This window comes from Oryctolagus cuniculus, chromosome 4 (genome assembly GCF_051225735.1).
Source record: "Oryctolagus cuniculus isolate XC-2025 breed Fujian yellow rabbit chromosome 4, ASM5122573v1, whole genome shotgun sequence".
NCBI lineage: Eukaryota > Metazoa > Chordata > Mammalia > Lagomorpha > Leporidae > Oryctolagus > Oryctolagus cuniculus.
This window is the reverse complement of record NC_142870.1, coordinates 125,372,902-125,386,320: the sequence shown is the minus strand read 5'-3', so window position 1 is coordinate 125,386,320 and position 13,419 is coordinate 125,372,902. Positions and strand designations below refer to the sequence as shown.

Below are 13,419 nucleotides of genomic sequence, written 5' to 3'. Positions count from 1 at the left end.
GGCGGCTAGCAGCTTATGCGCCGCAGGTCACCGAAGACAGGCACGAATTAACATCAGTAAGGCTTCCCCACAATACAATTAGGAGGCTTGGATTCGGTCTGCCTAATTAAGGCGGTAAGCGCCAGCAAGCAGCTCGACCAGAGTATGAGCTGCAGGTCACCGAAGATAGGCACAAACCAACACTAATAAGTCTCCCCCACAATACGGCAATGAGAAGGCTTGGATTCGGTTTGCCTGATAGGTTTTGTAAACACCTGCAGGCAGTTCTAGCAGAGCAGAGCATGCGCTGCAGGGCACTGAACACAGGCACGCATCAGCGCCTAAAAACCTCCTCACAACATGGCGAAGAGAGGACCCGGATTCGGTTTTCCTGATTGATAGGACTTGTAAGAGCCTGTGGCAACTCTAGCAAGTAGAGCAGAGTGTGTGCCGCGGGACACCGAAGACAGGCGCGTATCAACGCCAAAAATAAAAAGAAAGGGGGATCTGTGGGGAGCAATCCGGACTAGACTAAGTTACTCGAATTAAGACTTATTCTATGCATCTGCTCTCCCACAATATGGCGCTGGGAGAGAAGTAAACAGCTTCCGCACAGCTGCCTCCAGTTCAACCAATTAACTGTAGGACTTGCTCCTGATTGGAGAGCAGCGTACTCGGCGTGTGGGCAGCCGAGTTGGGATTGGCGGAGGAGGACTATAAAGGAGGAGAGAGACGGCATGCACCAGGAACATCTATGGGGAACATCTAAGGGAACCCGTGCAGCCCCCGAGAAAGCCGGCCGGCGGTGTGCCGCTCCCCTGCGGAAGTGGGGAATGCGGCCAGGGGGAACTGCCCTTCCACGGAGGTGGAAGGGATAGTAGCCAACCCGGGAAGAACCAGCAGCAAACCCGGGGAGGGCCGAGCAGACGAAAGAACAGCGCAGGGTCCTGTGTCGTTCCTCCACGAAGACGGGGAGCAACAGGAAAGTTTATAGCAATTGGTGCCTACCTCAATAAATTGGAAAGAAACCAAGTAAATGAGCTATAAATGCATCTCAAGGACCTTTAAAAAAACCAGCAAACTAAACCCAAAACGAGTAGGAGAAAAGGAAATAATTAAAATTAGAGAAGAAAGTAAAAAATCAAAACCAAAAAAAGAAAATGCAAAAGATCAGCAAAATGAAGAGCTGGTTTTTTGAAAAATCAACAAAATTGACACACCGTTGGCCCACCTAACCAAAAAAGAAAAGGAAGGAGAAGACCAAATAATAAAATTAGAGATGAAAAAGGAAATGTTACAACAGACACCACAGAAATAAGAATCATCAGATATTACTACAAAGAGCTATATGCCAACAAATTGGGAAACCTAAAAGAAATGGAGAGATTCCTGGTCACATACAACCTACCTAAATTGAGCTATGAAGACAAACACTATCTGCAAATACTATCTGATAGAATAAAAAAGGGAGAGAACTATCCAATATGGGAAACGGGATACACAGCAGACTTATAGAATGGCAGATGTCCTAAACAGCACTCTGGCCTCAGAATCAGCCCTTAAGGCATGAAGATCTGGCTGAAAAGCCCATGAGAGTATTTCAGGCATGGAAAGCCAAGACACTCTGGCAAAAAAAAAATGACCTAAATGAAAGATCTCCGCGAGTGAGATCCCAGTGAAAAGAACAGGTCATCAAAGAAGGAGGTACCTTTCTCTGAAGGGAGGAGAGAACTTCCACTTTGACCATGACCTTGTCTAAATATGATCAGAGTCAGTGAACTCAAAAGACCTCCATAGCCTTGGCAACTCATGACAAGAGCCTAGGGTGATTACTGACGCCATAAACAAGAGTGTCAATTTGTTAAGTCAACAACAGGAGTCACTGTGCACTTACTCCTCATGTAGGATCTCTGTCCTAAATGTGTTGTACATTGTGATTTAATGCTATAACTAGTACTCAAACAGTATTTTACACTTAGTGTTTCTGTGTGGGTGCAAACTGTTGAAAGCTTTACTTAATATATGCTAAGTTGATCTTCTGTATATAAAGATAATTGAAAATGAATCTTGATGTGACTGGAAGGGGAGAAGAAGCAGGAGAGGGGAGGGTTGCGGGTACAATCCATGTTTATGGATTGGAAGAATCAATATCATCAAAATGTCCACACCACCAAAAGAAATTCACAGATTCAATGTGATACCAATCAAAATACCAAGGATATTCTTCTCATATATAGAAAAAATGATTCTGAAATTCATATGGAAACACAGGAAGCCCCAAATAGGTAAAGCTATCTTATACAACAACAAAAAAAAAAGCTGGAGGCATCAAAATGCTAGATTTCAAGACAAACTACAGGGTAGTTATAGTCAAAACACCCTGGTACTGGTACAAAAACAGATGGATAAATCAATAGAACAAAATATAATTGCCAGAAATCAAGCCAAGCATCTAAAACCAACTTATCTTTGACAGAGGAGCTAAAATTAATTCCTGGAGCAAGGACAGTCTCTTCAGCAAAGGGTATTGGGAAAACTGGATCTTCACATACAGAAGTATGAAGCAAGACCCTTACCTTACACCTTACACTAAAATCAATTCAAAATGGATTAAAAACCTAAATCTATGACTTGATACCATCAAAGTATTAGAGAACCTTAGGGAAACCCTGCAGGATACTGGCATAGGCAAACAATTCTTATTTATTTATTTTTTTTGACAGGCAGAGTGGACAGTGAGAGAGAGAGAAAGAAAGATCTTCCTTTTGCCGTTGGTTCACCTTCCAATAGCCGCTGCGGCCGGCACGCTGCTGCTGGTGCACCGCACTGATCCGATGGCAGGATCCAGGTATTTATCCTGGTCTCCCATGGGGTGCAGGGCCCAAGTACTTGGGCCATTCTCCTCTGCACTCCCTGGCCACAGCAGAGAGCTGGATAGGCAAACAATTCTTAGAAAAGACCCCAGAAGCACAGGCAATGAAAGCCAAAATTGACAAATGGGATTACATCAAATTGAGATGCTTCTGCACTGCTAAAGAAACACTTAGCAAAGTTAAGAAGTAACTGAAAGATTGAAATTGTTCGTGAACTATATAATTGATAAAGGATTAATAACTGAAATATATAAAGAAATTAAGATACTCCACAAGAACAAAACAACCCAGTTAAGAAATAGGCAAAGGACTTAAACAGGCATTTTTGTTTTTTTAATATCTTTATTTTATTTATTTGAAAGACAGAGTTACAGAGTGAGGTAGAGACAGAGAGAGAGAGAGGTCTTCCATCCACTGGTTCACTCCCCAGATGGCCACAACATGGTCAACAGACACATGAAAAAATGCTCAGAATCACTAGCTGTCAGGATAATGCAAGTCAAAACGACAATGAGGCTTCACCTCACCCCAGTTAAAATGGCTTTCATACAGAAATCAACAAACAACAAATGATGGCGAGGATGTGAGGGAAAATTCTACTGTTTGTGGGAATGTAAACAGGTAAAGCCATTATGGAAGACAGTATGGAGATACCTCAGAAATCTGAATATAGACCTAGCATAGGACACAGCCATCTGACTCCTGGGAATTTAGCCATGGGAAATGAAATCAGCTACAAAAGAATTATCAGTACCTCCATGTTTATTGCAGCGCAATTCACAATAGCTAAGACATTGAATCAATCCAAATGCCCAAAAGCTGGAAAATAGATTAAAAAATTATGGAACATGTATACTATGGAATACTACAGAAGAGTTCAAAAAAAATGAAAAATGGTCATTTGCAACAAAATGGATGAAACTGGAAAACATCATACTTACTTAGTGAAATAAGCCAATCCCAACGGGACAAATATCATATGTTCTCCCTGATCTGTGAGAAATAATAGAGCATCTAAAAGGCAATCTGTAGAAGTGAAATTAACACTTTGAGAAGTAATGACTTTGAGCAGCAGCCCTCATCTTGACTGTTGAGGACCAGTTTTTTTTTTTTTTTTTCCTCATAGTATTTGTTGAAATCCTTACTTAACATAGAGTTAATCTTATGTGTATAAAGTTAATTGAAAATAGATCTTCGTAAAAAAAAAAAAGACTGGGAATAAGAGAGGAAGGAGAAAGGGGGAGGGTGTGAATATGAGTGGGAGGGCAGGCACAGTGGGAAGAATCACCATGCTTCTAAAGCTGTAATAATGAAATATATGAAGTTTGTTACAACAAAGTTGTATAGCTTGCATACATTCCTACAGACTTACTTCTAGGAGTACAGTTTAAAAACTTGCCTTGGGACCCCAAGTCCCCTTAAGCTTGTGATTAAAATAGCACTTTAATTGTTAAAGTGGTTATATGGATGTGATTAAGTGTTAAAGTGATCATATAGATAAATTAACTGGTAATAATAGGTAGAATTAAGAAAGAGTGAATGCTCCAACATGGGAAGCAGCCATACAGCAGATTCATTGAATGACAATTGCTTTAAGTAGCACTCTGACCTCAAAATCAGCCCTTAATTCATTCTGGTCTGGCTGAAAACCCATAAAAGAATTTCAGACATGGAAAGCCAAGACACCGTGGCAAAAAGTGTCCTACATGAAGGATCTCTGTGGGTGAGACCCTAGTCGAATGAAGTGGTCATCAAAGAAAGATGTGCTTTTCTTTGAAAGGAGGAGAGAACTTCCACTTTGCTTATGGTCTTGTCTAAATACTGAAGGACTTTGTGAATTCAAAAAGCTTCCATAACCTAGGCAGCTCATGTCAAAGGCCCGGGTGATCACCAACATCATATATAAGAGTATTAATTGTTCAAATGACAAAAGGAGATACTGTGCACAACTCCTCATGCAGGACCTCTGTCCTCAAAGAGTTGTATTATGAGAGTTAATAATAAAAGGCAAAAGATTTATACAATCTGAACAGAAATAGTAAAACATAATCTCAAAGATATACTTCACTGTGGTGTATTAAGTAGAGGACATTCTTATGTCACATAATTTACAGTTATGTCTAAGTGCTTGCAAAAGGTATATCACTCTTGGTTCTTCTTAAAGTTAATTAAGGGGGTTGGCGTTGAGGTGTAGTGGGTAAAGCTGCCACCTGTGGTGCCGACATCCTAAATGGGTGCCAGTTCACATCCCAGCTGCTCCACTTCTGATCCAGCTCTCTGCTATGGCCTGGGAAAGCAGTTGAAGAAGGCACAAGTCCTGGGGCCCCTGGATTTGGATTGGCACATCTCCAGGCATTGCAACCAGTTGGGGAGTGAACCAGCAGATGAAAGACCTCTTTCTCTCTCTCTGCCTCTTCTTCTCTTTCTGTGTAACTCTTTCAGTCATCACCTGCTGCCTCCTAGGGTACACCTTAACAGGAGTCAGGAGCCAGAGCCTGGACTTGAACCCATGAATTCTGATAGGATACATGGGCATCTCAAACAGTATCTCAACCATTTAGCCAAAAACTCACCCAAAACAATTATTTGAGAAAAAAGTAAGAATTTCTTAGGAAATTCAACTCCTGGTTTTATGCCAAGTCATGCTTAGTATTTTATACTATAAATCACCAGAACAAAAGAAAAATATTCTCTTCCTAAGATTTCCCTCTTCTGTTGATACAAGCAGGCTCCATTTTTTAAAATAAAATCTAAGCTATTATGGTGGCAGGGACATTCAGCCAGTGGAATTCCTATAAATATTTCTGTCTGAATAGCAATTGGCAAAAAGGCATAGTAAAGTTTCTTTCTCACTTATTCTTAATGAGGTATACCTACTGACTACAACAGTACATAGCCTCAGACTCTAAGCAAAACAATGAAATAGGAATTATTTCCATTTATATAGCACTTCATAATTTTGAAAATCCCTGCTCATACACAATCTCAACTGTTTCCCACACAACCTATGAGACAGAATGGTGAAAAAATAAGAGGGTGTTTCAAAACATTTGTAGAAAAATGTAATTAAAAGATAAGTTTTTGGTACAAAAAAATCCATGCATGTGTTTTTATAATATACATTACCATGATCTTTTTGAAGACCCAGCATATCTTCTTGCAGATATCCCAGTATCACAGATACTTAAAACTCAATAGTTTATAACCCAACTCTCCATCAGCACCACTTTTTGAAATACCTAGGGTCTGTTTTAATCAGCTATGGTAAGACAAACACAGAAATGACTATCATAAAGGAAGCTTTTTTTAGTGTTGTATTTACATAAAGGGAACAAATTTCACATATTTCATGTATAGAGTTTTTTTTTGTTTTTGTTTTTTTTGTTTTTTTGTGTTTTTTTGGACAGGCAGAGTTAGACAGTGAGAGAGAGAAAGGTCTTCCTTTACCATTGGTTCACCCTCCAATGGCTGCTGCAGCCGGCGCGCTGCAGCCCACGCACCATGCTGATCTGAAGCCAGGAGCCAGGTGCTTCTCCTGGTCTCCCATGCAGGTGCAGGGCCCAAGGACTTGGGCCATCCTCCACTGCACTCCCGGGCCACAGCAGAGAGCTGGACTGGAAGAGGGGCAACCGGGACAGAATCTGGCGCCCCGACCAGGACTAGAACCCAGTGTGCCAGCGCCGCAGGCAGAGGATTAGCCTAATGAGCCACAGCGCTGGCCTCATGTATAGAGTTTTAACACCATAACAATACTTTTCATCTTTCTTTCCCCCCTCCCCAGCTGCCATCCTCACTCCTCCTTCCTTTCTTATTTTTCTTTTAATTCTTACAATGACATACTTTCAATTTACTTTATAATTACAAGCTTAACACTCCATTGAATAAGGAAGTCAACAAGTAGCAAGTAGAAAAAACACTGTTCCTCAAGAGTTTAGACAAGGTCTGTAAACAATAATCAAATCTCAAAAATGCCAGTTTCACTCATATACATTACAATTTTTGTACTGTGTATATTGGTTACCACAAAACAGAGAAAACGTATGATATTTGTCTTTTGGGGACTGGCCTATTTCACTAAACATAATGGTCTCTGATTTCATCCATTTTGTTGTGAAAGATAGGATTTAATTCTTTTTATGGCTGAGTAGTATTCCATTGTATGTGTGTGTGTGCATGTGTACGTATAGCACAATTTCTTTATCCAGTATCAGTTGATGGACATCTGCATTGATTCCATACCTTAGCTATTGTTAATTCAGCTGCAATAAACACAGGGCTACAGATAACTCTTTGATATGCTGATCTCATTTCCTTTGAATAAATTCCCAGGAGTGGAATGGCTGCATCATAAGGTAGATCTATTTTTCAGATTTCTAAGGAATCTCCATACTCTCTTCTATAATAGCTATACTAGTTCACATTCCCACCAACAGTGTATTAGTATATTTTTCCCCACATCCTCACCAGCATTTATTGTTTTTTTTTTTATTATTTTTGGATGTATCCATTCTAACTGGGAAAAGGTAAGACCTCATTGTGGTTTTTATTATCATTTCCCTGATGGACAATGATCCTGAGCATCTTTTCATGTGTCTACTGGCCATTTGTATTTCAACCTTTGAAAAATGCCTATTTAAGTCCTTTGCCATTTCTTAACTGAATTTTTTGTTTTGTCATTGTTGAGTTTCTTCAGCTCCTTTATATCCTGGATATTACTCCAGATGTATAGTTTATAAATACTTTCTCCCATTCTGTCAGTTGTTGAGTGTTTTCTTTGCTCTGCAGAAGGTTCTCAGCCTAGAAGTTTCTTAAATTTCTTACTTTCTTCTTTTTTTTTTTTTCTGCCTGTGCTTCTGGGTTTTTAATGCCAATATCTTAGTGTTTCCCTATGTTTTACTTTAGCAATTTGATGGTCTTAGGTCATAGATTTATATCCTTGAGCCATTTTGAGTTGATTTTTGTATAAGGCATAAGGTATTGGTCTTGTTTCTTACTTTTGCATGAAGAGATCCAATTTCCCCAATACCATTTGTTGAAGAGACTGTCTTTTCTTCAGGAAATGATTTTAGCTTGTTTGAAAGAATAGTTGGTTGTAGATGCATAGATTTTTTTTTTTTTGAAGATTTATTTATTTATTTGAAAGTCAGAGTTACACAGAGAGAGGAGAGGAAAAAGAGAAAGAGAGAAAGAGAGAAAGAGAGAAAGAGAGAAAGAGAGAAAGAGAGAGAGAGAGAGAGAGAGAGAGAGAGAGAGAGAAAGAGGTCTTCCATCTGAAGGTTCACTCCCCAGTTGGCCACAATGGCCGGAGCTGTACCGATCCGAAGCCAGGAGCCAGGAACTTCTTCCAAGTCTCCCACACGAGTGCAGGGGCCCAAGGATTTGGGCCATCTTCTACTGCTTTCCCAGGCCATAGCAGAGAGCTGGATCAGAAGTGGAGCAGCCAGGACCAGAACTGGTGCCCATATGGGATGTCAGCACTTCAGGCCAGGGTATTAACCCACTGTGCCACAGCATCAGCCCCAGATGCATGGATTAATTTCTTGGATCTCTAATCTGTTCCATTGGTCCATATGTCTATTGTGCCAGTACCAAGCTATTTTGATTATAACTGCCCTGTAAGATGTTTTGAAATCTGGTACTGTGATGCCTCCAGGTTTATTTTTATTGTTTAAATTTTCTCTAGCTATCTGGGATCTCCTGTGATTTCAAATGAACTTTAGGGTCATTTTTTTCATATCTGAGAACATCTTTGGTATTTTGATTAGCATTGCATTGAATCTAAGTTGTTTGGATAGTATGGACATTTTGATGATATTCATTCTTCCAATCCATGAATATGGAAGGTTTTTCCATTTTTTGTGTCTTTTATTTCTTTCCTTAATGATTTTGAATTGTAGAGATCTTTCACATCCTTGGTTAAATTTATCCCAAGGTACTTAAATTTTTTGCAGCTATTGTAAATAAGACTGATCTTACAAGTTCTTTCTCATCCACATCATTGTTTACATATACAAACACTATTGATTTTTGTGTTACTTTAGATCCTGCAACTTTGCCAAACTCTCTTATGAGTTCCAAAAATTTCTAATGGAGTGCTTTGGTTCCCCTACATATAGAATCATATAATCTGCAAACAGGAATAATTTGACTTCCTGCTTTATCATTTTTATCTCTTTTATTTTTCTTGTCTAAAAGCTTTTTCTAAAACTTCCAAAACTATATTGAATAGTAATGGTGAAAGTAGGAATCCTTGTTTGGTTGCGAATCTTAGTGGAAATGCTTCCAGGTCTTCCCTATTCAATAAGATGCTGGCTGTGGGTTTGTCATATATTGCATTGACTGTATTGATGAATGTTCCTTCTATACCCAATTTGCTTACTGGTTTTTATCATCTAAGGATGTTGTATTTCATCAAATACTTTCCCTGCATCTATTGAGATTATCGTATTTTTTATTCTTCAATGTGTTAATGTGATATATCACATTTATTGATTTCTTTGTGTTGAAATATACCTGCACACCAGGGATAAATACCAATTGGTCTGGATGAATGATCTTTTTGATGTGTTGTTAGATTCAATTAACTAGAATTTTGCTGAGGATTTTTGCATCTATGTTCAGCAGGGAAATTTATCTATAGTACTTCTGTCTTTTTCTGATTTGGGAATTAAGATGATACTGGCCTCATTGAAGGAGTTTGGGAAAATGCTCTCCCTTTCAAGGAAGTTTTTTAAACTTACAGTTCCCTGGAAATAAGAAGCAGTGCCAGGCAACATGTGGTGGGTGGAGAGGCACACGATGAAGCACCAGGGCTACTCAGTAGACAAAAGGAACTGGGTGGGGTCAAATGCAGACAAGAGCCTTTACTGTGGTTTCCAAAAGAAGGAAGGTTGAGACATGGTAAGTATAATTGGGCTACTTTTAATAATTTTAGCATACTCTGAATACAGGTACTGTCTCAGTTATCTAGTACCTCACTCTGGGGTTATCATGCAGGTAGATCGTGGCCCTTGTTCAAAAAGTTGATAAAGGTGCTGGTTGAGCCTAGAGATCCTGAATTGGTTGGTTTGTATAGTATATGTAAGGTTTACTCACAGGCATGTTGTTTCTGTATCTAGGAATTAGCTAACCCCAGGAAGGGCAGTCCCTCCAAAGTCAGTAATGCCCCAAATGTGAAAGCATGAAAACACCGAAAAAATAGTAGTTAATATGCCCACCTATACATTGCTACCCCTTATGGGTTTTTTTTTTAACTTTTGTTTAATGAACATAAATTTCCAAAGTACAGCTTATGGATTACAATGGCTTCCCACCCCCATAACTTCCCTCCCACCCGTGACCCTCCCCTCTCCCACTCTCCCTCTCCCCTTCCATTCACATCAAGATTCATTTTGAATTATATTTACATACAGGAGATCAATTTAGCATATATTAAGTAAAGATTTCAACAGTTTGCACCCACACAGAAACACTAAGTGTAAAATACTGTTTGAGTACTAGTTATAGCATTAAATCACAATGTACAACACATTTAGGACAGAGATCCTACATGAGGAGTAAGTGCACAGTGACTCCTGTTGTTGACTTAACAAATTGACATTCTTGTTTATGGTGTCAGTAATCACCCTAGGTTCTTGTCATGAGTTGCCTTTTGAGTTCGCCGACTTCCATCTTATTTAGACAAGGTCATAGTCAAAGTGGAAGTTCTCTCCTCCCTTCAGAGAAAGGTACCTCCTTCTTTGGTGACCCGTTCTTTCCACTGGGATCTCACTCACAGAGATCTTTCATATAGCTGTTGTTGCTGTTCTTTTTTGCAAGAGTGTCTTAGCTTTCCATGCCTATAATACTCTCATGGGCTCTTCAGCCAGATCCGAATGCCTTAAGTGCTGAGTCTGAGGCCAGAGTGCTGTTTAGGACATCTGCCATTCTATGGGTCTGCTGTGTATCCCGCTTCCCATGTTGGATCGTTCTCCCCCTTTTTCATTCTATCAGCTAGTATTTGCAGACACTAGTCTTGTTTAAGTGATCCCTTTGACTCTTAGTCCTATCATTATGATCAGTTGTGAACATAAATTGATTGCTTGGACTGGTGAGATGGCATTGGTACATGCACCTTGATGGGATTGAATTGGAATCCCCTGGTATGTTTCTAACTCTACCATTTGGGGCAAGTCCAATTGAGCATGTCCCAAATTGTACATTTCTTCCCTCTCTTATTCCCACTCTTGTATTTAACAGGGATCACTTTTCAGTTAAATTTCAACACTTAAGAATAATTGCGTATTAATTATAGAGTTCAACCAATAGTATTAAGTATAACAAAAAAAATACTAAAAGGGATAAAGTATTAAGTTGCTCATCAACAGTCAGGGCAAGGGCTGATCAAGTCACTGTTTCTCATAGTGTCCATTTCACTTCAACAGGTTTCCTTTTTGGTGCTTGGTTAGTTGTCATCGATCAGGGAAAACATGATATTTGTCCCTTTGGGACTGGCTTATTTCACTCAGCATGATGTGTTCTAGATTCCTACATTTTGTTGCAAAATTGGATTTCCACGTGCAGAATCATGAAGCAAGACCCCTTACACCTTACACAAAAATCCACTCAACATGGATTAAAGACTTAAATCTATGACCCGACACCATCAAATTATTAGAGAAAATTGGAGAAACTCTGCAAGATATTGCCACCAGCAAAGACTTCTTGGAAAAGACCCCAGAGGCACAAGCAGTCAAAGCCAAAATTAACTACTGGGATTGCATCAAATTGAGAAGTTTCTGTACTACAAAGGAAACAGTCAGGAAAGTGAAGAGGCAACCGACAGAATGGGAAAAAATATTTGCAAACTATGCAACAGATAAAGGGTTGATAACCAGAATCTACAAAGAGATCAAGAAACTCCACAACATCAAAACAAACAACCCACTTAAGAGATGGGCCAAAGACCTCATTAGACATTTTTCAAAAGAGGAAATCCAAATGGCCAACAGACACATGACAAAATGTTCAGGATCACTAGCAATCAGGGAAATGCAAATCAAAACCACAATGAGGTTTCACCTCACCCTGGTTAAAATGGCTCACATTCAGAAATATACCAACAACAGATACTGGCGAGGATGTGGGGAAAAAGGGACACTAACCCACTGTTGGTGGGAATGCAAACTGGTAAAGCCACTATGGAAGTCAGTCTGGAGATTCCTCAGAAACCTGAATATAACCCTACCATACAACCCAGCCATCCCACTCCTTGGAATTTACCCAAAGGAAATTAAATTGGCTACCCCTTATGGTTTTAGTCTCATGCCTTGATATCACCACCCACCAATGGCCCAAGCCACAGACCTAATAGTCTCTGACCATACATAGCCTCGTTTCTCCCGCTTGAATATCTCCCCTCTCTATACTAGCAGAGATTCAGTGAATCTCTCATCCCAGCTATCACTATCTCTAGTGACATCCTGTACACTAGCTTGTGTCAAGGTCCTACCTTACCCTCTACCCTTCTTAGCAGCAATAATGATCTTTCCAATGCACAAGTGTAACCTCCAAATTCCCATGCTAAAATCTTTCAAGGTCATGTTATTGTTTAAAAGTATGTGAAGTTGCACCATCAACTCCAAATAACAGTCCCTAAAAATCCTTGAGTAAAGAACTGACCTAGATATAGCATCTCCCACCACCACCTTTTTATCTTGACACTCCTTCAAATGACCTAGAAGACACTACAATTTGGAAAACACAGCCTAATTAGAGAACCTGAACTCTTTAACATGGTCGAAAAAACCGTTCCTAGCACAACCCTTCCTTAATAGCCACCTTCGTTTTCCAAATAACGTGTCTCTGCCCCAAACTCACACCCATTGCATTCCAGTAATTCTGAATATGTAAATTCATAAATACATCATGCCCTTGGCACTCTTTGACTCTTATTTTGCTGTGCTGGCTTTTGATATTATGGCTCCAAGAAGCAATGAAACACAGAGAAAATTTCCTTTCACTGTAGCTTTAAAATATATCCACAAGTTCTTTGACACTCCTTTCACTGAGAGAAAAAGCCCAGTTCCCCACCCTTCAGATATCACCTAGCCTGAGTGACTCAAAACTAACAAATAGAATGCATCACCAGAACAAATACTGACACAGAGCCAAGACGTGTGGCAGCTGTGGAGAATTAATCACTACCTTCATTCTTGATTCCTAACTCTTCCCGGACAGCAAAACTATTTTGTATAAATGCTGTATCATGCAGGGCCAACCCATTTGTTTATCCTGTTCGGCAAGCTGCAGATATAAAAGCTTAGCTAATAAAAAATGCATGTGTTCTTAACCTGAGAGTCTATAAGGAAAATGAATGAGCTCTTCTACCATAAGAACAAGTGTTTTGCTCTGCACAATTTAAGGAAGTCCCTACATACACTTTAGGGGTCCCAGGATAGAAAATGCTTGACTGCTTCACTCAATAGTACTTTAATAAGAATGTTCCTGGGAACAGCACTATCAAGCCAAGACACATTTCCTAAATCTCTTTCTCCCAAACTTGTAGAATCTTTTAGATAAATCAAAA

The 13,419-nt window shown here is 39.6% G+C and overlaps 1 protein-coding gene across 1 annotated transcript in view; it reads right to left on the bottom strand.

Moving 5' to 3' along the window:
- PLCH1 (phospholipase C eta 1) overlaps positions 1 to 13,419 on the bottom strand; it is a 289,851-nt gene that overhangs the window by 145,170 nt on the left and 131,262 nt on the right. The gene's annotated exons all lie outside the window — the stretch shown is intronic.